At 44.7% G+C, this 25,213-nt stretch overlaps 6 non-coding genes across 6 annotated transcripts; all 6 read right to left on the bottom strand.

Annotated features, from left to right (window-relative positions):
• Positions 1-8,196: 8,196 nt before the first annotated feature.
• Positions 8,197-8,270, bottom strand: trnan-guu (transfer RNA asparagine (anticodon GUU)). The gene has a single exon. It is a non-coding gene; the product is annotated as a tRNA-Asn (tRNA).
• A 411-nt stretch (positions 8,271-8,681) lies between these two features.
• Positions 8,682-8,755, bottom strand: trnan-guu (transfer RNA asparagine (anticodon GUU)). The gene has a single exon. It is a non-coding gene; the product is annotated as a tRNA-Asn (tRNA).
• Positions 8,756-14,535: 5,780 nt separating this feature from the next.
• On the bottom strand, positions 14,536-14,609 carry trnan-guu (transfer RNA asparagine (anticodon GUU)). Its single transcript has one exon. It is a non-coding gene; the product is annotated as a tRNA-Asn (tRNA).
• Positions 14,610-15,511: 902 nt separating this feature from the next.
• On the bottom strand, positions 15,512-15,585 carry trnan-guu (transfer RNA asparagine (anticodon GUU)). The gene has a single exon. It is a non-coding gene; the product is annotated as a tRNA-Asn (tRNA).
• Positions 15,586-16,481: 896 nt separating this feature from the next.
• Positions 16,482-16,555, bottom strand: trnan-guu (transfer RNA asparagine (anticodon GUU)). The gene has a single exon. It is a non-coding gene; the product is annotated as a tRNA-Asn (tRNA).
• A 2,578-nt stretch (positions 16,556-19,133) lies between these two features.
• On the bottom strand, positions 19,134-19,207 carry trnan-guu (transfer RNA asparagine (anticodon GUU)). The gene has a single exon. It is a non-coding gene; the product is annotated as a tRNA-Asn (tRNA).
• Between the last annotated feature and the right edge of the window lie 6,006 nt (positions 19,208-25,213).

The following is a 25,213-nucleotide window of genomic DNA, read 5'->3' on the forward strand; positions in this document are numbered from 1 at the left end:
TGACAACGCGCAACACACAGGTGTCGAGACTGCACGGGGGACTGGGGGAGGGTGTTCCGGTGTTTTTGGTTGTGGGGTAAACGATTGTGCAACAGAGACTGAGTAAAGCCAAGCAGGGGCCTCGAGAGAGGACCGGGTGGCTGGATGGAGGTGCTCTGGTACTTCCTCTCCATACCGCCTTAATTGTTTAAAAAATGTGACTTGTAGGTAATGAACTTGGCAGCAAGTATGCAGTTGCGGACGAACAACACCACCCAAAAGATGCATATCACCCTTGATAAAACAGTTGACTGCGTTCATCAAACGACAGTCCTGGTTATAACACAATTGTTATAACATGGTATAACCAACATAACTGTCGCACTGCACGTTTGTGCAGGATTCTGCATTACCTGGCAATAACTGTAATATCGTCCCTGGGTGGGCTTGAACCACCAACCTTTCGGTTAACAGCCGAACGCGCTAACCGATTGTGCCACACAGACTGAAAACGCGCAACACACAGGTGTCGACACTGGACGGGGGACTGGGGGAGGGTGTTCCGGTGTTTTCGGTTGTGGGGTGAAAGGATTGTGCAACAGAGACTGAGTAAAGCCAAGCAGGGGCCTCGAGAGAGGACCGGGTGGCTGGATGGAGGTGCTCTGGTACTTCTTCTCCATACCGCCTTAATTGTTTAAAAAATGTGACTTGTAGGTAATGAACTTGACAGCAAGTATGCAGTTGCGGACGAACAACACCACCCCAAAGATGCATATCACCCTTGATAAAACAGTTGACTGCGTTCATCAAACGACAGTCCTGGTTATAACACAATTGTTATAACATGGTATAACCAACATAACTGTCGCACTGCACGTTTGTGCAGGATTCTGCATTACCTGGCAATAACTGTAATATCGTCCCTGGGTGGGCTTGGACCACCAACCTTTCGGTTAACAGCCGAACGCGCTAACCGATTGCGCTACAGAGACTGACAACGCGCAACACACAGGTGTCGAGACTGCACGGGGGACTGGGGGAGGGTGTTCCGGTGTTTTTGGTTGTGGGGTAAACGATTGTGCAACAGAGACTGAGTAAAGCCAAGCAGGGGCCTCGAGAGAGGACCGGGTGGCTGGATGGAGGTGCTCTGGTACTTCCTCTCCATACCGCCTTGATTGTTTAAAATATGTGACTTGTAGGTAATGAACTTGGCAATAAGTATGCAGTTGCTGAAGAACAACACAACCCCAAAGATGCATATCACCCTTGATAAAACAGTTGACTGCGTTCATCAAATGACCGAGTCTAGCATGGACGCTATTGTGAAACAAAATCAGTGCTTTTTTGGGAAGCACTTGCACTGCACGTTTGTGCAGGATTCTGCATTACCTGACAATAACTTATCGTCCCTGGGTGGGCTGAACCACCAACCTTTCGGTTAACAGCCGAACACGCTAACCGATTGCGCCACTCAGACTGAAAACTCGCAACACACAGGTGTCGACACTGGACGGGGGACTGGGGAAGGGTGTTCCGGTGTTTTCGGTTGTGGGGTGAAAGGATTGTGCAACAGAGACTGAGTAAAGCCAAGCAGGGGCCTCGAGAGAGGACCGGGTGGCTGGATGGAGGTGCTCTGGTACTTCCTCTCCATACCGCCTTGATTGTTTAAAATATGTGACTTGTAGGTAATGAACTTGGCAATAAGTATGCAGTTGCTGAAGAACAATACAACCCCAAAGATGCATATCACCCTTGATAAAACAGTTGACTGCGTTCATCAAATGACCGAGTCTAGCATGGACGCTATTGTGAAACAAAATCAGTGCTTTTTTGGGAAGCACTTGCACTGCACGTTTGTGCAGGATTCTGCATTACCTGGCAATAACTGTAATATCGTCCCTGGGTTGGCTTGAACCACCAACCTTTCGGTTAACAGCCGAACGCGCTAACCGATTGCGCCACACAGACTGAAAACGCGCAACACACAGGTGTCGAGACTGCACGGGGGACTGGGGGAGGGTGTTCCGGTGTTTTCGGTTGTGGGGTAAACGATTGTGCAACAGAGACTGAGTAAAGCCAAGCAGGGGCCTCGAGAGAGGACCGGGTGGCTGGATGGAGGTGCTCTGGTACTTCCTCTCCATACCGCCTTAATTGTTTAAAAAATGTGACTTGTAGGTAATGAACTTGGCAGCAAGTATGCAGTTGCGGACGAACAACACCACCCCAAAGATGCATATCACCCTTGATAAAACAGTTGACTGCGTTCATCAAACGACAGTCCTGGTTATAACACAATTGTTATAACATGGTATAACCAACATAACTGTCGCACTGCACGTTTGTGCAGGATTCTGCATTACCTGGCAATAACTGTAATATCGTCCCTGGGTGGGCTTGAACCACCAACCTTTCGGTTAACAGCCGAACGCGCTAACCGATTGCGCCACACAGACTGAAAACGCGCAAAACACAGGTGTCGAGACTGGACGGGGGACTGGGGGAGGGTGTTCCGGTGTTTTCGGTTGTGGGGTGAAAGGATTGTGCAACAGAGACTGAGTAAAGCCAAGCAGGGGCCTCGAGAGAGGACCGGGTGGCTGGATGGAGGTGCTCTGGTACTTCCTCTCCATACCGCCTTGATTGTTTAAAATATGTGACTTGTAGGTAATGAACTTGGCAATAAGTATGCAGTTGCTGAAGAACAACACAACCCCAAAGATGCATATCACCCTTGATAAAACAGTTGACTGCGTTCATCAAATGACCGAGTCTAGCATGGACGCTATTGTGAAACAAAATCAGTGCTTTTTTGGGAAGCACTTGCACTGCACGTTTGTGCAGGATTCTGCATTACCTGGCAATAACTGTAATATCGTCCCTGGGTGGGCTTGAACCAGCAACCTTTCGGTTAACAGCCGAACGCGCTAACCGATTGCGCTACAGAGAGTGACAACGCGCAACACACAGGTGTCGAGACTGCACGGGGGACTGGGGGAGGGTGTTCCGGTGTTTTTGGTTGTGGGGTAAACGATTGTGCAACAGAGACTGAGTAAAGCCAAGCAGGGGCCTCGAGAGAGGACCGGGTGGCTGGATGGAGGTGCTCTGGTACTTCCTCTCCATACCGCCTTAATTGTTTAAAAAATGTGACTTGTAGGTAATGAACTTGGCAGCAAGTATGCAGTTGCGGACGAACAACACCACCCCAAAGATGCATATCACCCTTGATAAAACAGTTGACTGCGTTCATCAAACGACAGTCCTGGTTATAACACAATTGTTATAACATGGTATAACCAACATAACTGTCGCACTGCACGTTTGTGCAGGATTCTGCATTACCTGGCAATAACTGTAATATCGTCCCTGGGTGGGCTGAACCACCAACCTTTCGGTTAACAGCCGAACGCGCTAACCGATTGCGCCACACAGACTGAAAACGCGCAACACACAGGTGTCGAGACTGCACGGGGGACTGGGGGAGGGTGTTCCGGTGTTTTCGGTTGTGGGGTAAACGATTGTGCAACAGAGACTGAGTAAAGCCAAGCAGGGGCCTCGAGAGAGGACCGGGTGGCTGGATGGAGGTGCTCTGGTACTTCCTCTCCATACCGCCTTAATTGTTTAAAAAATGTGACTTGTAGGTAATGAACTTGGCAGCAAGTATGCAGTTGCGGACGAACAACACCACCCCAAAGATGCATATCACCCTTGATAAAACAGTTGACTGCGTTCATCAAACGACAGTCCTGGTTATAACACAATTGTTATAACATGGTATAACCAACATAACTGTCGCACTGCACGTTTGTGCAGGATTCTGCATTACCTGGCAATAACTGTAATATCGTCCCTGGGTGGGCTTGAACCACGAACCTTTCGGTTAACAGCCGAACGCGCTAACCGATTGCGCTACAGAGGCTGACAACGTGCAACACACAGGTGTCGAGACTGCACGGGGGACTGGGGGAGGGTGTTCCGGTGTTTTTGGTTGTGGGGTAAACGATTGTGCAACAGAGACTGAGTAAAGCCAAGCAGGGGCCTCGAGAGAGGACCGGGTGGCTGGATGGAGGTGCTCTGGTACTTCCTCTCCATACCGCCTTAATTGTTTAAAAAATGTGACTTGTAGGTAATGAACTTGGCAGCAAGTATGCAGTTGCGGACGAACAACACCACCCCAAAGATGCATATCACCCTTGATAAAACAGTTGACTGCGTTCATCAAACGACAGTCCTGGTTATAACACAATTGTTATAACATGGTATAACCAACATAACTGTCGCACTGCACGTTTGTGCAGGATTCTGCATTACCTGGCAATAACTGTAATATCGTCCCTGGGTGGGCTTGAACCACCAACCTTTCGGTTAACAGCCGAACGCGCTAACCGATTGCGCCACACAGACTGAAAACGCGCAACACACAGGTGTCGAGACTGGACGGGGGACTGGGGGAGGGTGTTCCGGTGTTTTCGGTTGTGGGGTGAAAGGATTGTGCAACAGAGACTGAGTAAAGCAAAGCAGGGGCCTCGAGAGAGGACCGGGTGGCTGGATGGAGGTGCTCTGGTACTTCCTCTCCATACCGCCTTGATTGTTTAAAATATGTGACTTGTAGGTAATGAACTTGGCAATAAGTATGCAGTTGCTGAAGAACAACACAACCCCAAAGATGCATATCACCCTTGATAAAACAGTTGACTGCGTTCATCAAATGACCGAGTCTAGCATGGACGCTATTGTGAAACAAAATCAGTGCTTTTTTGGGAAGCACTTGCACTGCACGTTTGTGCAGGATTCTGCATTACCTGACAATAACTTATCGTCCCTGGGTGGGCTGAACCACCAACCTTTCGGTTAACAGCCGAACGCGCTAACCGATTGCGCTACAGAGACTGACAACGTGCAACACACAGGTGTCGAGACTGCACGGGGGACTGGGGGAGGGTGTTCCGGTGTTTTTGGTTGTGGGGTAAACGATTGTGCAACAGAGACTGAGTAAAGCCAAGCAGGGGCCTCGAGAGAGGACCGGGTGGCTGGATGGAGGTGCTCTGGTACTTCCTCTCCATACCGCCTTAATTGTTTAAAAAATGTGACTTGTAGGTAATGAACTTGGCAGCAAGTATGCAGTTGCGGACGAACAACACCACCCCAAAGATGCATATCACCCTTGATAAAACAGTTGACTGCGTTCATCAAACGACAGTCCTGGTTATAACACGATTGTTATAACATGGTATAACCAACATAACTGTCGCACTGCACGTTTGTGCAGGATTCTGCATTACCTGGCAATAACTGTAATATCGTCCCTGGGTGGGCTTGAACCACCAACCTTTCGGTTAACAGCCGAACGCGCTAACCGATTGCGCCACACAGACTGAAAACGCGCAACACACAGGTGTCGAGACTGGACGGGGGACTGGGGGAGGGTGTTCCGGTGTTTTCGGTTGTGGGGTGAAAGGATTGTGCAACAGAGACTGAGTAAAGCCAAGCAGGGGCCTCGAGAGAGGACCGGGTGGCTGGATGGAGGTGCTCTGGTACTTCCTCTCCATACCGCCTTGATTGTTTAAAATATGTGACTTGTAGGTAATGAACTTGGCAATAAGTATGCAGTTGCTGAAGAACAACACAACCCCAAAGATGCATATCACCCTTGATAAAACAGTTGACTGCGTTCATCAAATGACCGAGTCTAGCATGGACGCTATTGTGAAACAAAATCAGTGCTTTTTTGGGAAGCACTTGCACTGCACGTTTGTGCAGGATTCTGCATTACCTGACAATAACTTATCGTCCCTGGGTGGGCTGATGCACCAACCTTTCGGTTAACAGCCGAACACGCTAACCGATTGCGCCACTCAGACTGAAAACTCGCAACACACAGGTGTCGACACTGGACGGGGGACTGGGGAAGGGTGTTCCGGTGTTTTCGGTTGTGGGGTGAAAGGATTGTGCAACAGAGACTGAGTAAAGCCAAGCAGGGGCCTCGAGAGAGGACCGGGTGGCTGGATGGAGGTGCTCTGGTACTTCCTCTCCATACCGCCTTGATTGTTTAAAATATGTGACTTGTAGGTAATGAACTTGGCAATAAGTATGCAGTTGCTGAAGAACAATACAACCCCAAAGATGCATATCACCCTTGATAAAACAGTTGACTGCGTTCATCAAATGACCGAGTCTAGCATGGACGCTATTGTGAAACAAAATCAGTGCTTTTTTGGGAAGCACTTGCACTGCACGTTTGTGCAGGATTCTGCATTACCTGGCAATAACTGTAATATCGTCCCTGGGTTGGCTTGAACCACTAACCTTTCGGTTAACAGCCGAACGCGCTAACCGATTGCGCCACACAGACTGAAAACGCGCAACACACAGGTGTCGAGACTGCACGGGGGACTGGGGGAGGGTGTTCCGGTGTTTTCGGTTGTGGGGTAAACGATTGTGCAACAGAGACTGAGTAAAGCCAAGCAGGGGCCTCGAGAGAGGACCGGGTGGCTGGATGGAGGTGCTCTGGTACTTCCTCTCCATACCGCCTTAATTGTTTAAAAAATGTGACTTGTAGGTAATGAACTTGGCAGCAAGTATGCAGTTGCGGACGAACAACACCACCCCAAAGATGCATATCACCCTTGATAAAACAGTTGACTGCGTTCATCAAACGACAGTCCTGGTTATAACACAATTGTTATAACATGGTATAACCAACATAACTGTCGCACTGCACGTTTGTGCAGGATTCTGCATTACCTGGCAATAACTGTAATATCGTCCCTGGGTGGGGTTGAACCACCAACCTTTCGGTTAACAGCCGAACGCGCTAACCGATTGCGCCACACAGACTGAAAACGCGCAACACACAGGTGTCGAGACTGGACGGGGGACTGGGGGAGGGTGTTCCGGTGTTTTCGGTTGTGGGGTGAAAGGATTGTGCAACAGAGACTGAGTAAAGCCAAGCAGGGGCCTCGAGAGAGGACCGGGTGGCTGGATGGAGGTGCTCTGGTACTTCCTCTCCATACCGCCTTGATTGTTTAAAATATGTGACTTGTAGGTAATGAACTTGGCAATAAGTATGCAGTTGCTGAAGAACAACACAACCCCAAAGATGCATATCACCCTTGATAAAACAGTTGACTGCGTTCATCAAATGACCGAGTCTAGCATGGACGCTATTGTGAAACAAAATCAGTGCTTTTTTGGGAAGCACTTGCACTGCACGTTTGTGCAGGATTCTGCATTACCTGGCAATAACTGTAATATCGTCCCTGGGTGGGCTTGAACCAGCAACCTTTCGGTTAACAGCCGAACGCGCTAACCGATTGCGCTACAGAGAGTGACAACGCGCAACACACAGGTGTCGAGACTGCACGGGGGACTGGGGGAGGGTGTTCCGGTGTTTTTGGTTGTGGGGTAAACGATTGTGCAACAGAGACTGAGTAAAGCCAAGCAGGGGCCTCGAGAGAGGACCGGGTGGCTGGATGGAGGTGCTCTGGTACTTCCTCTCCATACCGCCTTAATTGTTTAAAAAATGTGACTTGTAGGTAATGAACTTGGCAGCAAGTATGCAGTTGCGGACGAACAACACCACCCCAAAGATGCATATCACCCTTGATAAAACAGTTGACTGCGTTCATCAAACGACAGTCCTGGTTATAACACAATTGTTATAACATGGTATAACCAACATAACTGTCGCACTGCACGTTTGTGCAGGATTCTGCATTACCTGGCAATAACTGTAATATCGTCCCTGGGTGGGCTGAACCACCAACCTTTCGGTTAACAGCCGAACGCGCTAACCGATTGCGCCACACAGACTGAAAACGCGCAACACACAGGTGTCGAGACTGCACGGGGGACTGGGGGAGGGTGTTCCGGTGTTTTCGGTTGTGGGGTAAACGATTGTGCAACAGAGACTGAGTAAAGCCAAGCAGGGGCCTCGAGAGAGGACCGGGTGGCTGGATGGAGGTGCTCTGGTACTTCCTCTCCATACCGCCTTAATTGTTTAAAAAATGTGACTTGTAGGTAATGAACTTGGCAGCAAGTATGCAGTTGCGGACGAACAACACCACCCCAAAGATGCATATCACCCTTGATAAAACAGTTGACTGCGTTCATCAAACGACAGTCCTGGTTATAACACAATTGTTATAACATGGTATAACCAACATAACTGTCGCACTGCACGTTTGTGCAGGATTCTGCATTACCTGGCAATAACTGTAATATCGTCCCTGGGTGGGCTTGAACCACCAACCTTTCGGTTAACAGCCGAACGCGCTAACCGATTGCGCTACAGAGACTGACAACGTGCAACACACAGGTGTCGAGACTGCACGGGGGACTGGGGGAGGGTGTTCCGGTGTTTTTGGTTGTGGGGTAAACGATTGTGCAACAGAGACTGAGTAAAGCCAAGCAGGGGCCTCGAGAGAGGACCGGGTGGCTGGATGGAGGTGCTCTGGTACTTCCTCTCCATACCGCCTTAATTGTTTAAAAAATGTGACTTGTAGGTAATGAACTTGGCAGCAAGTATGCAGTTGCGGACGAACAACACCACCCCAAAGATGCATATCACCCTTGATAAAACAGTTGACTGCGTTCATCAAACGACAGTCCTGGTTATAACACGATTGTTATAACATGGTATAACCAACATAACTGTCGCACTGCACGTTTGTGCAGGATTCTGCATTACCTGGCAATAACTGTAATATCGTCCCTGGGTGGGCTTGAACCACCAACCTTTCGGTTAACAGCCGAACGCGCTAACCGATTGCGCTACAGAGACTGACAACGTGCAACACACAGGTGTCGAGACTGCACGGGGGACTGGGGGAGGGTGTTCCGGTGTTTTTGGTTGTGGGGTAAACGATTGTGCAACAGAGACTGAGTAAAGCCAAGCAGGGGCCTCGAGAGAGGACCGGGTGGCTGGATGGAGGTGCTCTGGTACTTCCTCTCCATACCGCCTTAATTGTTTAAAAAATGTGACTTGTAGGTAATGAACTTGGCAGCAAGTATGCAGTTGCGGACGAACAACACCACCCCAAAGATGCATATCACCCTTGATAAAACAGTTGACTGCGTTCATCAAACGACAGTCCTGGTTATAACACGATTGTTATAACATGGTATAACCAACATAACTGTCGCACTGCACGTTTGTGCAGGATTCTGCATTACCTGGCAATAACTGTAATATCGTCCCTGGGTGGGCTTGAACCACCAACCTTTCGGTTAACAGCCGAACGCGCTAACCGATTGCGCCACACAGACTGAAAACGCGCAACACACAGGTGTCGAGACTGGACGGGGGACTGGGGGAGGGTGTTCCGGTGTTTTCGGTTGTGGGGTGAAAGGATTGTGCAACAGAGACTGAGTAAAGCAAAGCAGGGGCCTCGAGAGAGGACCGGGTGGCTGGATGGAGGTGCTCTGGTACTTCCTCTCCATACCGCCTTGATTGTTTAAAATATGTGACTTGTAGGTAATGAACTTGGCAATAAGTATGCAGTTGCTGAAGAACAACACCACCCCAAAGATGCATATCACCCTTGATAAAACAGTTGACTGCGTTCATCAAATGACCGAGTCTAGCATGGACGCTATTGTGAAACAAAATCAGTGCTTTTTTGGGAAGCACTTGCACTGCACGTTTGTGCAGGATTCTGCATTACCTGACAATAACTTATCGTCCCTGGGTGGGCTGAACCACCAACCTTTCGGTTAACAGCCGAACGCGCTAACCGATTGCGCTACAGAGACTGACAACGTGCAACACACAGGTGTCGAGACTGCACGGGGGACTGGGGGAGGGTGTTCCGGTGTTTTTGGTTGTGGGGTAAACGATTGTGCAACAGAGACTGAGTAAAGCCAAGCAGGGGCCTCGAGAGAGGACCGGGTGGCTGGATGGAGGTGCTCTGGTACTTCCTCTCCATACCGCCTTAATTGTTTAAAAAATGTGACTTGTAGGTAATGAACTTGGCAGCAAGTATGCAGTTGCGGACGAACAACACCACCCCAAAGATGCATATCACCCTTGATAAAACAGTTGACTGCGTTCATCAAACGACAGTCCTGGTTATAACACGATTGTTATAACATGGTATAACCAACATAACTGTCGCACTGCACGTTTGTGCAGGATTCTGCATTACCTGGCAATAACTGTAATATCGTCCCTGGGTGGGCTTGAACCACCAACCTTTCGGTTAACAGCCGAACGCGCTAACCGATTGCGCCACACAGACTGAAAACGCGCAACACACAGGTGTCGAGACTGGACGGGGGACTGGGGGAGGGTGTTCCGGTGTTTTCGGTTGTGGGGTGAAAGGATTGTGCAACAGAGACTGAGTAAAACAAAGCAGGGGCCTCGAGAGAGGACCGGGTGGCTGGATGGAGGTGCTCTGGTACTTCCTCTCCATACCGCCTTGATTGTTTAAAATATGTGACTTGTAGGTAATGAACTTGGCAATAAGTATGCAGTTGCTGAAGAACAACACCACCCCAAAGATGCATATCACCCTTGATAAAACAGTTGACTGCGTTCATCAAATGACCGAGTCTAGCATGGACGCTATTGTGAAACAAAATCAGTGCTTTTTTGGGAAGCACTTGCACTGCACGTTTGTGCAGGATTCTGCATTACCTGACAATAACTTATCGTCCCTGGGTGGGCTGAACCACCAACCTTTCGGTTAACAGCCGAACGCGCTAACCGATTGCGCTACAGAGACTGACAACGTGCAACACACAGGTGTCGAGACTGCACGGGGGACTGGGGGAGGGTGTTCCGGTGTTTTTGGTTGTGGGGTAAACGATTGTGCAACAGAGACTGAGTAAAGCCAAGCAGGGGCCTCGAGAGAGGACCGGGTGGCTGGATGGAGGTGCTCTGGTACTTCCTCTCCATACCGCCTTAATTGTTTAAAAAATGTGACTTGTAGGTAATGAACTTGGCAGCAAGTATGCAGTTGCGGACGAACAACACCACCCCAAAGATGCATATCACCCTTGATAAAACAGTTGACTGCGTTCATCAAACGACAGTCCTGGTTATAACACGATTGTTATAACATGGTATAACCAACATAACTGTCGCACTGCACGTTTGTGCATTACCTGGCAATAACTGTAATATCGTCCCTGGGTGGGCTTGAACCACCAACCTTTCGGTTAACAGCCGAACGCGCTAACCGATTGCGCCACACAGACTGAAAACGCGCAACACACAGACTGAAAACGCGCAACACACAGGTGTCGAGACTGGACGGGGGACTGGGGGAGGGTGTTCCGGTGTTTTCGGTTGTGGGGTGAAAGGATTGTGCAACAGAGACTGAGTAAAGCCAAGCAGGGGCCTCGAGAGAGGACCGGGTGGCTGGATGGAGGTGCTCTGGTACTTCCTCTCCATACCGCCTTGATTGTTTAAAATATGTGACTTGTAGGTAATGAACTTGGCAATAAGTATGCAGTTGCTGAAGAACAACACAACCCCAAAGATGCATATCACCCTTGATAAAACAGTTGACTGCGTTCATCAAATGACCGAGTCTAGCATGGACGCTATTGTGAAACAAAATCAGTGCTTTTTTGGGAAGCACTTGCACTGCACGTTTGTGCAGGATTCTGCATTACCTGACAATAACTTATCGTCCCTGGGTGGGCTGAACCACCAACCTTTCGGTTAACAGCCGAACGCGCTAACCGATTGCGCTACAGAGACTGACAACGTGCAACACACAGGTGTCGAGACTGCACGGGGGACTGGGGGAGGGTGTTCCGGTGTTTTTGGTTGTGGGGTAAACGATTGTGCAACAGAGACTGAGTAAAGCCAAGCAGGGGCCTCGAGAGAGGACCGGGTGGCTGGATGGAGGTGCTCTGGTACTTCCTCTCCATACCGCCTTAATTGTTTAAAAAATGTGACTTGTAGGTAATGAACTTGGCAGCAAGTATGCAGTTGCGGACGAACAACACCACCCCAAAGATGCATATCACCCTTGATAAAACAGTTGACTGCGTTCATCAAACGACAGTCCTGGTTATAACACGATTGTTATAACATGGTATAACCAACATAACTGTCGCACTGCACGTTTGTGCAGGATTCTGCATTACCTGGCAATAACTGTAATATCGTCCCTGGGTGGGCTTGAACCACCAACCTTTCGGTTAACAGCCGAACGCGCTAACCGATTGCGCCACACAGACTGAAAACGCGCAACACACAGGTGTCGAGACTGGACGGGGGACTGGGGGAGGGTGTTCCGGTGTTTTCGGTTGTGGGGTGAAAGGATTGTGCAACAGAGACTGAGTAAAGCCAAGCAGGGGCCTCGAGAGAGGACCGGGTGGCTGGATGGAGGTGCTCTGGTACTTCCTCTCCATACCGCCTTGATTGTTTAAAATATGTGACTTGTAGGTAATGAACTTGGCAATAAGTATGCAGTTGCTGAAGAACAACACAACCCCAAAGATGCATATCACCCTTGATAAAACAGTTGACTGCGTTCATCAAATGACCGAGTCTAGCATGGACGCTATTGTGAAACAAAATCAGTGCTTTTTTGGGAAGCACTTGCACTGCACGTTTGTGCAGGATTCTGCATTACCTGGCAATAACTGTAATATCGTCCCTGGGTGGGCTTGAACCACCAACCTTTCGGTTAACAGCCGAACGCGCTAACCGATTGCGCTACAGAGTGTGACAACGCGCAACACACAGGTGTCGAGACTGCACGGGGGACTGGGGGAGGGTGTTCCGGTGTTTTTGGTTGTGGGGTAAACGATTGTGCAACAGAGACTGAGTAAAGCCAAGCAGGGGCCTCGAGAGAGGACCGGGTGGCTGGATGGAGGTGCTCTGGTACTTCCTCTCCATACCGCCTTAATTGTTTAAAAAATGTGACTTGTAGGTAATGAACTTGGCAGCAAGTATGCAGTTGCGGACGAACAACACCACCCCAAAGATGCATATCACCCTTGATAAAACAGTTGACTGCGTTCATCAAACGACAGTCCTGGTTATAACACGATTGTTATAACATGGTATAACCAACATAACTGTCGCACTGCACGTTTGTGCAGGATTCTGCATTACCTGGCAATAACTGTAATATCGTCCCTGGGTGGGCTTGAACCACCAACCTTTCGGTTAACAGCCGAACGCGCTAACCGATTGCGCCACACAGACTGAAAACGCGCAACACACAGGTGTCGACACTGGACGGGGGACTGGGGAAGGGTGTTCCGGTGTTTTCGGTTGTGGGGTGAAAGGATTGTGCAACAGAGACTGAGTAAAGCCAAGCAGGGGCCTCGAGAGAGGACCGGGTGGCTGGATGGAGGTGCTCTGGTACTTCCTCTCCATACCGCCTTGATTGTTTAAAATATGTGACTTGTAGGTAATGAACTTGGCAATAAGTATGCAGTTGCTGAAGAACAACACAACCCCAAAGATGCATATCACCCTTGATAAAACAGTTGACTGCGTTCATCAAATGACCGAGTCTAGCATGGACGCTATTGTGAAACAAAATCAGTGCTTTTTTGGGAAGCACTTGCACTGCACGTTTGTGCAGGATTCTGCATTACCTGGCAATAACTGTAATATCGTCCCTGGGTGGGCTTGAACCACCAACCTTTCGGTTAACAGCCGAACGCGCTAACCGATTGCGCCACACAGACTGAAAACGCGCAACACACAGGTGTCGACACTGGACGGGGGACTGGGGGAGGGTGTTCCAGTGTTTTCGGTTGTGGGGTGAAAGGATTGTGCAACAGAGACTGAGTAAAGCCAAGCAGGGGCCTCGAGAGAGGACCGGGTGGCTGGATGGAGGTGCTCTGGTACTTCCTCTCCATACCGCCTTAATTGTTTAAAAAATGTGACTTGTAGGTAATGAACTTGGCAGCAAGTATGCAGTTGCGGACGAACAACACCACCCCAAAGATGCATATCACCCTTGATAAAACAGTTGACTGCGTTCATCAAACGACAGTCCTGGTTATAACACAATTGTTATAACATGGTATAACCAACATAACTGTCGCACTGCACGTTTGTGCAGGATTCTGCATTACCTGGCAATAACTGTAATATCGTCCCTGGGTGGGCTTGAACCACCAACCTTTCGGTTAACAGCCGAACGCGCTAACCGATTGCGCCACACAGACTGAAAACGCGCAACACACAGGTGTCGAGACTGGACGGGGGACTGGGGGAGGGTGTTCCGGTGTTTTCGGTTGTGGGGTGAAAGGATTGTGCAACAGAGACTGAGTAAAGCCAAGCAGGGGCCTCGAGAGAGGACCGGGTGGCTGGATGGAGGTGCTCTGGTACTTCCTCTCCATACCGCCTTGATTGTTTAAAATATGTGACTTGTAGGTAATGAACTTGGCAATAAGTATGCAGTTGCTGAAGAACAACACAACCCCAAAGATGCATATCACCCTTGATAAAACAGTTGACTGCGTTCATCAAATGACCGAGTCTAGCATGGACGCTATTGTGAAACAAAATCAGTGCTTTTTTGGGAAGCACTTGCACTGCACGTTTGTGCAGGATTCTGCATTACCTGGCAATAACTGTAATATCGTCCCTGGGTGGGCTTGAACCACCAACCTTTCGGTTAACAGCCGAACGCGCTAACCGATTGCGCTACAGAGACTGACAACGCGCAACACACAGGTGTCGAGACTGCACGGGGGACTGGGGGAGGGTGTTCCGGTGTTTTTGGTTGTGGGGTAAACGATTGTGCAACAGAGACTGAGTAAAGCCAAGCAGGGGCCTCGAGAGAGGACCGGGTGGCTGGATGGAGGTGCTCTGGTACTTCCTCTCCATACCGCCTTAATTGTTTAAAAAATGTGACTTGTAGGTAATGAACTTGGCAGCAAGTATGCAGTTGCGGACGAACAACACCACCCCAAAGATGCATATCACCCTTGATAAAACAGTTGACTGCGTTCATCAAACGACAGTCCTGGTTATAACACAATTGTTATAACATGGTATAACCAACATAACTGTCGCACTGCACGTTTGTGCAGGATTCTGCATTACCTGGCAATAACTGTAATATCGTCCCTGGGTGGGCTTGAACCACCAACCTTTCGGTTAACAGCCGAACGCGCTAACCGATTGCGCCACACAGACTGAAAACGCGCAACACACAGGTGTCGAGACTGGACGGGGGACTGGGGGAGGGTGTTCCGGTGTTTTCGGTTGTGGGGTGAAAGGATTGTGCAACAGAGACTGAGTAAAGCCAAGCAGGGGCCTCGAGAGAGGACCGGGTGGCTGGATGGAGGTGCTCTGGTACTTCCTCTCCATACCGCCTTGATTGTTTAAAATATGTGACTTGTAGGTAATGAACTTGGCAATAAGTATGCAGTTGCTGAAGAACAACACAACCCCAAAGATGCATATCACCCTTGATAAAACAGTTGACTGCGTTCATCAAATGACCGAGTCTAGCATGGACGCTATTGTGAAACAAAATCAGTGCTTTTTTGGGAAGCACTTGCACTGCACGTTTGTGCAGGATTCTGCATTACCTGGCAATAACTGTAATATCGTCCCTGGGTGGGCTTGAACCACCAACCTTTCGGTTAACAGCCGAACGCGCTAACCGATTGCGCTACAGAGACTGACAACGCGCAACACACAGGTGTCGAGACTGCACGGGGGACTGGGGGAGGGTGTTCCGGTGTTTTGGGTTGTGGGGTAAACGATTGTGCAACAGAGACTGAGTAAAGCCAAGCAGGGGCCTCGAGAGAGGACCGGGTGGCTGGATGGAGGTGCTCTGGTACTTCCTCTCCATACCGCCTTAATTGTTTAAAAAATGTGACTTGTAGGTAATGAACTTGGCAGCAAGTATGCAGTTGCGGACGAACAACACCACCCCAAAGATGCATATCACCCTTGATAAAACAGTTGACTGCGTTCATCAAACAACAGTCCTGGTTATAACACGATTGTTATAACATGGTATAACCAACATAACTGTCGCACTGCACGTTTGTGCAGGATTCTGCATTACCTGACAATAACTTATCGTCCCTGGGTGGGCTGAACCACCAACCTTTCGGTTAACAGCCGAACGCGCTAACCGATTGCGCTACAGAGACTGACAACGTGCAACACACAGGTGTCGAGACTGCACGGGGGACTGGGGGAGGGTGTTCCGGTGTTTTTGGTTGTGGGGTAAACGATTGTGCAACAGAGACTGAGTAAAGCCAAGCAGGGGCCTCGAGAGAGGACCGGGTGGCTGGATGGAGGTGCTCTGGTACTTCCTCTCCATACCGCCTTGATTGTTTAAAATATGTGACTTGTAGGTAATGAACTTGGCAATAAGTATGCAGTTGCTGAAGAACAACACAACCCCAAAGATGCATATCACCCTTGATAAAACAGTTGACTGCGTTCATCAAATGACCGAGTCTAGCATGGACGCTATTGTGAAACAAAATCAGTGCTTTTTTGGGAAGCACTTGCACTGCATGTTTGTGCAGGATTCTGCATTACCTGGCAATAACTGTAATATCGTCCCTGGGTGGGCTTGAACCACCAACCTTTCGGTTAACAGCCGAACGCGCTAACCGATTGCGCTACAGAGACTGACAACGTGCAACACACAGGTGTCGAGACTGCACGGGGGACTGGGGGAGGGTGTTCCGGTGTTTTTGGTTGTGGGGTAAACGATTGTGCAACAGAGACTGAGTAAAGCCAAGCAGGGGCCTCGAGAGAGGACCGGGTGGCTGGATGGAGGTGCTCTGGTACTTCCTCTCCATACCGCCTTGATTGTTTAAAATATGTGACTTGTAGGTAATGAACTTTACATTAAATACCATCATGAAAAAGGGCTCGGGGCAGGCAGACTATCCTTCGTATTTCGCAAATAATGATAGAAATATTACTAATATGAGAGATGTGGTAAATGAGTTCAATAAATTCTTTGTAAGTGTTGGGCCAGACTTGGCTGAAACAATTCCTGATATAACAGATTCTGTAGAGAAAGAAACTAGACTCATTGACCGCAATCCTCATTCAATGTTCTTAACGGTGGTGGAAGAAATGGAAATCATTGACATTGTTGGGAAATCACAAACAAAAAACTCTACAGACTCTGACGACATTGATATGGAAATCGTTACGAGAGTGATGGAGGGCATTTCCAAACCCTTAACACACATTTGCAATTTGTCCTTACAAACTGGTACATTCCCAAAACAAATGAAAACAGCTAAAGTAACACCACTGTTTAAAAATGGTGACAGACACCAATTCACAAATTATAGGCCTGTCTCTCTACTTTCTCAATTTTCAAAAATACTGGAAAAAGTCTTTAGTAATAGACTTGACAAATTTATAGATAAACACAAAATAATAATGGATAGTCAGTATGGTTTCAGATCAAATAGATCAACATCATTGGCATTAATGGAACTGATCGAAAATATCACCAACAATATAGATAAAAGACAATGTATCGTTAGTGTATTCATTGACCTAAAAAAAGCTTTTGACACAATTAATCATGACATATTACTTGATAAACTGGAATACTACGGCATTAGAGGAGTGGTGTTAGAATGGGTAAAGAGTTATTTGAGAGACAGGCAGCAATTTGTGAAAATTGGGGAATATCACTCAGAGTGTGTGGACATTGTTTGTGGAGTTCCGCAGGGGTCAGTATTGGGACCAAAGCTGTTTATCCTCTATATCAATGATATATGTAGAACATCAGATATACTACAGTTTATTCTATTTGCAGATGATACAAATATTTTTTGTGCTGGAGAGAATTCACAGCAGCTTTTGGAAATTGTCACACAAGAAATGATTAAACTGAAAACATGGTTTGATAGAAATAAGCTATCATTAAATTTGGAAAAAACTACATTTATGTTATTCGGAAATTGTAAAAAAGATGCAGAAGCAAAATTATTAGTAAACAATGTTGAAATAGAGCAAGTTTCGGATACAAAATTTCTGGGTGTGATAATAGATAACAAAATCTGCTGGAAACCTCACATAAAGCATATACAAGCCAAACTGTCAAGAAGCATCTCCGTACTGAGTAAAGTTAAATATTTTTTGCCTTCCAAATCACTCCGGGTACTTTATTGTTCACTTATATTGCCATATTTGGAATACTGTGTGGAAATTTGGGGAAACACATATAAAACTGCACTTCAACCAATATGTAAAATTAAAAAAAAAGCAATCAGGATGATTAATAAAGCAGGATTTAGAGACCATACTAACATCATGTTTTTGAAATTAAAAATACTGAAGTTTATGGATCTTATAAACTATAAAACTGCAAAAATTATGTACAAGGCCAGATACAATATGTTACCAGGAAATATACAGAGGATGTTCTATGACAGAGAAGGAGACTATGAATTGAGGGGGAAATTGAATCTAAGGATTCTTAAAGCACGGTCAAAGGTTAAAACCTTTTGTGTCACTATTTATGGGGTAAAACTGTGGAATAGTTTTACGATAGATCTACAGCAATGCTCAGGAATTAGTAAGTTCATGAAAATACTTCGAAAACTGATTTTGGAAGAATATGATACCGATAAAGATGATCACCCATTGTATGTATAAAAATATCAAATTATATCCAAATTATATCAATCACGGTAGCCATGTTTATATAGGTTCTCCTCGTGTATTGTGTGGAGTATGTGATGATGGGAATTAGGTGAATTATGTGGGATCAATAAGATGTTGACCAGGGGTAGGAATTAATAAGTATGTTCATACTTCTTCCTACTCCTTTTTAGGCCAAACATTGTTACATTATGTCAGACGATTTTGTTTTATTTCATTATATATTTTTTTTGTTTATCTGAACACATACGTGTGTGTGTGTATATCTACATATATATTCGTATCTGTAAATGAAAATATATGTAGTGTGTATATATTGTTTTTTTGTTTTATATGTCTGAAACAAATAAAGATAGAATACAATACAATACAACTTGGCAATAAGTATGCAGTTGCTGAAGAACAACACAACCCCAAAGATGCATATCACCCTTGATAAAACAGTTGACTGCGTTCATCAAATGACCGAGTCTAGCATGGACGCTATTGTGAAACAAAATCAGGGCTTTTTTGGGAAGCACTTGCACTGCACGTTTGTGCAGGATTCTGCATTACCTGGCAATGACTGTAATATCGTCCCTGGGTGGGCTTGAACCACCAACCTTTCGGTTAACAGCCGAACGCGCTAACCGATTGCGCCACAGAGACTGACAATGCGCAGCCCACAGGTGTCGAGACTGCACGGGGGACTGGGGGCGGGTGTTCCGGTCTTTTTGGTTGTGGGGTAAACGTTTGTGCAACAGAGACTGAGTAAAGCCAAGCAGGGGCCTCGAGAGAGGACCGGGTGGCTGGATGGAGGTGCTCTGGTACTTCCTCTCCATACCGCCTTGATTGTTTAAAATATGTGACTTGTAAGTAATGAACTTTGCAATAAGTATGCAGTTGCTGAAGAACAACACAACCCCAAAGTTGCATATCACCCTTGATAAAACAGTTGACTGCGTTCATCAAACGACCGTCCTGGTTATAACATGGTTGGTTAAAACATGGTTGATTATAATATGCTTATAACATGTGTAGCGAGTGAAAGCCAACCAAGCAACCGCTAAGGGCCTCTATACTACTTGTGCAAACTTTCAGGCCCAAAGGTCTCACAGGAACGAGCCCAGAATAAACGGGACAAGAGGGTCAATATCAGTCAGATATGTTAAAATTTATTATTTTAAAAGAACACAAAGGGTTTGCAAAAGGCCTAAAACATCAAAATGGGAAAGGTCACTAACGACCACAAGATAGTGTTATTGGTGCAACCTGCCAGCGATGCAACTATCACCTGAGGGCTTGCTCTCCCTTGGCGGTCCCAGATGCTCTTTGCTTTAAAAGAAACAAATCCACCCCAAATAAATACGAGCCCAACAGAACACTAGAACAAGTGCTAGTTCAGGCAATAATCGGTGGCACTAAAAATCACTCTTAATAAAAACTTATTCACTGCAAATCCACACGGAGCACCTCTAAAAATCCTAATTCCCCTAAGGTAAGAGCCCCGCTCAGGGATTGCACATTGCCCGACTAATATTGCACCAGCCAAGTAGAAATAAAAACAAACCCGGAATAAAAAACAGTTTTAAAAGGTGACCCTACTAACCAAAAAAACGCAACAAAAAGGAGGAGGAATAAACAGTGACAAATTCACATGTGCAGCCTGCCCTGCAGGAGGCAATACAATATAAATTAGATTATAGTGCATAAATATACTTTTTTTAATGTCCAAATATATTAAGTTAACATACCTCCAGCAGACAACTGTGTTTGCTGCACACCTGGCTTATCTTGGCTTATCTTCTAAAATCACTACTAAAAACATAAAATACAATAAACATCAAATACATTTCAACAAATTTAAACAAAACACTAAAGGAAAAACAGCCTGTACCTCAAACCTCTGCTGTAGAGGTTTAAAACAACAGTTTGGGTAGCAGACAATTAAAACTTCTCAGGCTCTTCACCTACTCACACAACCATTGTTTACAGCCGCTTGTCAGTGGAAATGAAGAACACCTGCTGCTACTTCCTATTTTATACCCTCCATTGGGTCCCCTGGGTACTAAAGCCTTCAGCATTACACATGGTTGGCTATAACTTCATTGGTTATAACATGGTTGGTGATAATACGGTTGGTTATAACATGGTTATTACATGGTTGGTTATAACATGGTTATAACATGGTTGGTTATAACATGGTTATAACATAGTTGGTTATAACATGGTTGGTTATAACATGGTTATAACATAGTTGGTTATAACGTGGTTATAACATGGTTGGTTACAACATGGTTGGTTATAACATGGTAATAACATGGTTGGTTATAACATAGTAATTACGTGATTGGTTATAACATGGTTAGTTATAACATGGTTGGTTATAACATGGTTATAACATAGTTGGTTATAACATGGTTGGCTACAACATGGTTGGTTATAACATGGTTGGTTATAACATGGTGGGTTAAAACATGGTTTCAATATAGTTGGTTATAACATGATTGGTTATAAAATGGTTTTAACATGGTTGGTTATAACATGGTTATAACATGGTTGGTTATAACATAGTAATTACATGGTTGGTTATAACATGGTTATAAAATTGTTGGTCATAACATTGTTATAACATAATTGGTTATAACATGGTTATAACATGGTTGGTTACAACATGGTTGGTTATAACATGGTTATAACGTGGTTGGTAATAACATCGTTGGCTATAACATGGTCATAACATGGTTGGTTATAACATGGTTATAACATAGTTGGTTATAACATGGTTGGTTATAACATGGTTATAACATAGTTGGTTATAACGTGGTTATAACATGGTTGGTTAAAACATGGTTGGTTATAACATGGTAATAACATGGTTGGTTATAACATAGTAATTACGTGATTGGTTATAACATGGTTAGTTATAACATGGTTGGTTATAACATGTTTATAACATAGTTGGTTATAACATGGTTGGTTACAACATGGTTGGTTATAACATGGTTTGTTATAACATGGTGGGTTAAAACATGGTTTCAATATAGTTGGTTATAACATGATTGGTTATAAAATGGTTATAACATGGTTGGTTATAACATGGTTATAACGTGGTTGGTTATAACATTGTTATAACATGGTTGGTTAGAACATGGTTATAACATGTTTGGTTATAACATGGTTGGTTATAACATGGTTATAACATGGTTGGTTATAACATGGTTGGTTATGGTTGGTTATAACATGGTATAACATGGCTGGTTATAACATGGTTGGTTATAACATGGTTATAACATGGTTGGTTATAACATGGTTGGTTATAACATGGTTGGTTATAACATTGTTGGTTATAACATGGTTATAACATGGTTGTAACATGGTTGGGTATAACATGGTTATAACATGGTTGGTTATAACATGGTTGGTTATAACATGGTTATAACATGGCTGGTTATAACATGGTTGGTTATAACATGGTTATAACATGGTTGTTATAACATAGTAATTACATGGTTGGTTATAACATGGTTATAACATTGTGGGTCATAACATGGTTATAACATAATTGGTTATGACATGGTTATAACATGGTTGGTTACAACATGGTTGGTTATAACATGGTTATAACATAGTTGGTTATAACATGGTTGGTTATAACATGGTTATAACATAGTTGGTTATAACGTGGTTATAACATGGTTGGTTATAACATAGTAATTACGTGATTGGTTATAACATGGTTAGTTATAACACGGTTGGTTATAACATGTTTATAACATAGTTGGTTATAACATGGTTGGTTACAACATGGTTGGTTATAATATGGTTGGTTATGACATGGTGGGTTAAAACATGGTTTCAATATAGTTGGTTATAACATGATTGGTTATAAAATGGTTATAACATGGTTGGTTATAACATGGTTATAACATGGTTGGTTACAACATGGTTGTTTATAACACGGTTATAACGTGGTTGGTTATAACATCGTTGGCTATAACATGTTCATAACATGGTTGGTTATAACATGGTTATAACATGGTTGGTTATAACATGATTGGTTATAACATGGTTATAACGTGGTTGGTTATAACATTGTTATAACATGGTTGGTTAGAACATGACTGGTTATAACGTGGTTATAACATGGTTGGTTATAACATGGTTATAACATGGTTGGTTACAACATGGTTGTTTATAACATGGTTATAACGTGGTTGGTTATAACATCGTTGGCTATAACATGGTCATAACATGGTTGGTTATAACATGGTTATAACATGGTTGGTTATAACATGGTTGGTTATAACATGGTTATAACGTGGTTGGTTATAACATTGTTATAACATGGTTGGTTAGAACATGACTGGTTATAACATGGTTATAACATGGTTGGTTATAACATGGTTATAACATGGTTGGTTTTAACATGGTTATAACATGTTTGGTTATAACATGGTTGGTTATAACATGGTTATAACATGGTTGGTTATAACATGGTTGGTTATGGTTGGTTGTAACATGGTTATAACATGGTATAACATGGCTGGTTATAACATGGTTGGTTATAACATGGTTATAACATGGTTGGTTATAACATGGTTGGTTATAACATGGTTATAACATGGTTGGTTATAACATTGTTGGTTATAACATGGTTATAACATGGTTGTAACATGGTTGGGTATAACATGGTTATAACATGGTTGGTTATAACATGGTTATAAGATGGCTGGTTATAACATGGTTGGTTATAACATGGTTATAACATGGTTGGTTATAACATGGTTGGTTATAACATGGTTATAATATGGTTGGTTATAACATTGTTGGTTATAACATGGTTATAACATGGTTGGTTATAACATTGTTGGTTATAACATGGTTATAACATGGTTATAACATGGTTGGTTATAACATGGTTATAACATGGTTGGTTATAACATGGTTATAACATGGTTGTAACATGTTGGGTATAACATGATTGGTTATAACATGGTTATAACATGGTTGGTTATAACATGGTTGGTTATAACATGGTTGGTTATAACATGGTGGGTTTTAACATGGTTATAGGATGGTTGGTTATAACATGGTATAACATGGCTGGTTATAACATGGTTGGTTATAACATGGTTATAACATGGTTGGTTATAACATTGTTGGTTATAACATTGTTGGTTATAACATGGTTATAACATGGTTGTAACATGTTGGGTATAACATGATTGGTTATAACATGGTTATAACATGGTTGGTTATAACGTGGTTATAACATGGTTGGTTATAACATGGTTTGTTGTAACATTGTTGGTTATAACATGGTTGGTTATAACATGGTTGGTTATAACCTGGTTATAACATGTTTGGTTGTAACATGGTTGGTTATAACATGGTTATAACATGGTTGGTTATAACATGGTTGTTACATGGTTGGTTATAAGATGGTTGTAACATGGTTGGTTATAATATGGTTATATGGTTGGTTATAACATGGTTGGTTATAACATGGCAATAACATGGTTGGTTATAACATGGCTATAACATGGTTGGTTATAACATGGCTATAACATAGTTGGTTATAACATGGTTGGTTATAACATTGTTGGTTATAACATGGTTATAACATGGTTGGTTTAACATGGTTTGTTATAACATGGTTATAACATTATTGGTTATAACATGGTCATAACATGGTTATAACACGGTTGGTTATAACATGGTTATAACACGGTTGGTGATAACATGGTTATAACACGGTTGGTTTTAACATGGTTATAACATGGTTGGTTATAACATGGTTGGTTATAACATGGTTGGTTATAACATGGTTATAACATGGTTATAACATGGTTGGTTATAACATTGTTGGTTATAACATGGTTTGTTATACCATGGTTGGTTATAACATGGTTGGTTATAACATTCCGGTCTTTTTGGTTGTGGGGTATACGATTGTGCAACAGAGACTGAGTAAAGCCAAGCAGGGACGTCGAGAGAGTACCGGGTGGCTGGATGGAGGTGCTCTGGTACTTCCTCTCCATACCGCCTTGATTGTTTAAAATATGTGACTTGTAGGTAATGAACTTGGCAATAAGTATGCAGTTGCTGAAGAACAACACAAGCCCAAATCTGTGTATCAATCTTGATATAACGGTTGACTGCATTCATCAAATGACCGAGTCTAGCATGGACTCTATTGTGAAACATAAACGGTGCTTTTTGAAGAAGCAGTTGCACTGTACGTTTGTGCAGCATTCTGCATTACCTGGCAATAACAGTGATATCGTCCCGATTAACAGCCAAACGCGCTAACTGATTGGACCACAGAGACTGACAACGTGCAACCCACGGTGTGAAGGAACAGGAGGAAGGAAGCAAATTAGTAATGGCGAGGAAAGCTGGAGGACCACCCTTAAGCCAGCTGACTCCTGCTGACCCCAATAGGTACCTGAGTTACCCAACATCCACCAATGGCACCACAGATCCCCACCAAGCATCCCACCAACCCCACTGCAGACAAAAAACTACACCCACTCCAACATTCAGTAAACTCCCAGACTATATAAGACAATAGACACTAAGGTTGAGTCCATCCTCCACCTCTGGCAGATCCCCCCACCTGCAAGCCAATTCCTCAAAAGCAGAGACCACTCTGCAAAAATATGGTAAAAA

The sequence above is a fragment of the Astatotilapia calliptera genome, chromosome 3, assembly GCF_964374335.1.
Source record: "Astatotilapia calliptera chromosome 3, fAstCal68.1, whole genome shotgun sequence".
NCBI lineage: Eukaryota > Metazoa > Chordata > Actinopteri > Cichliformes > Cichlidae > Astatotilapia > Astatotilapia calliptera.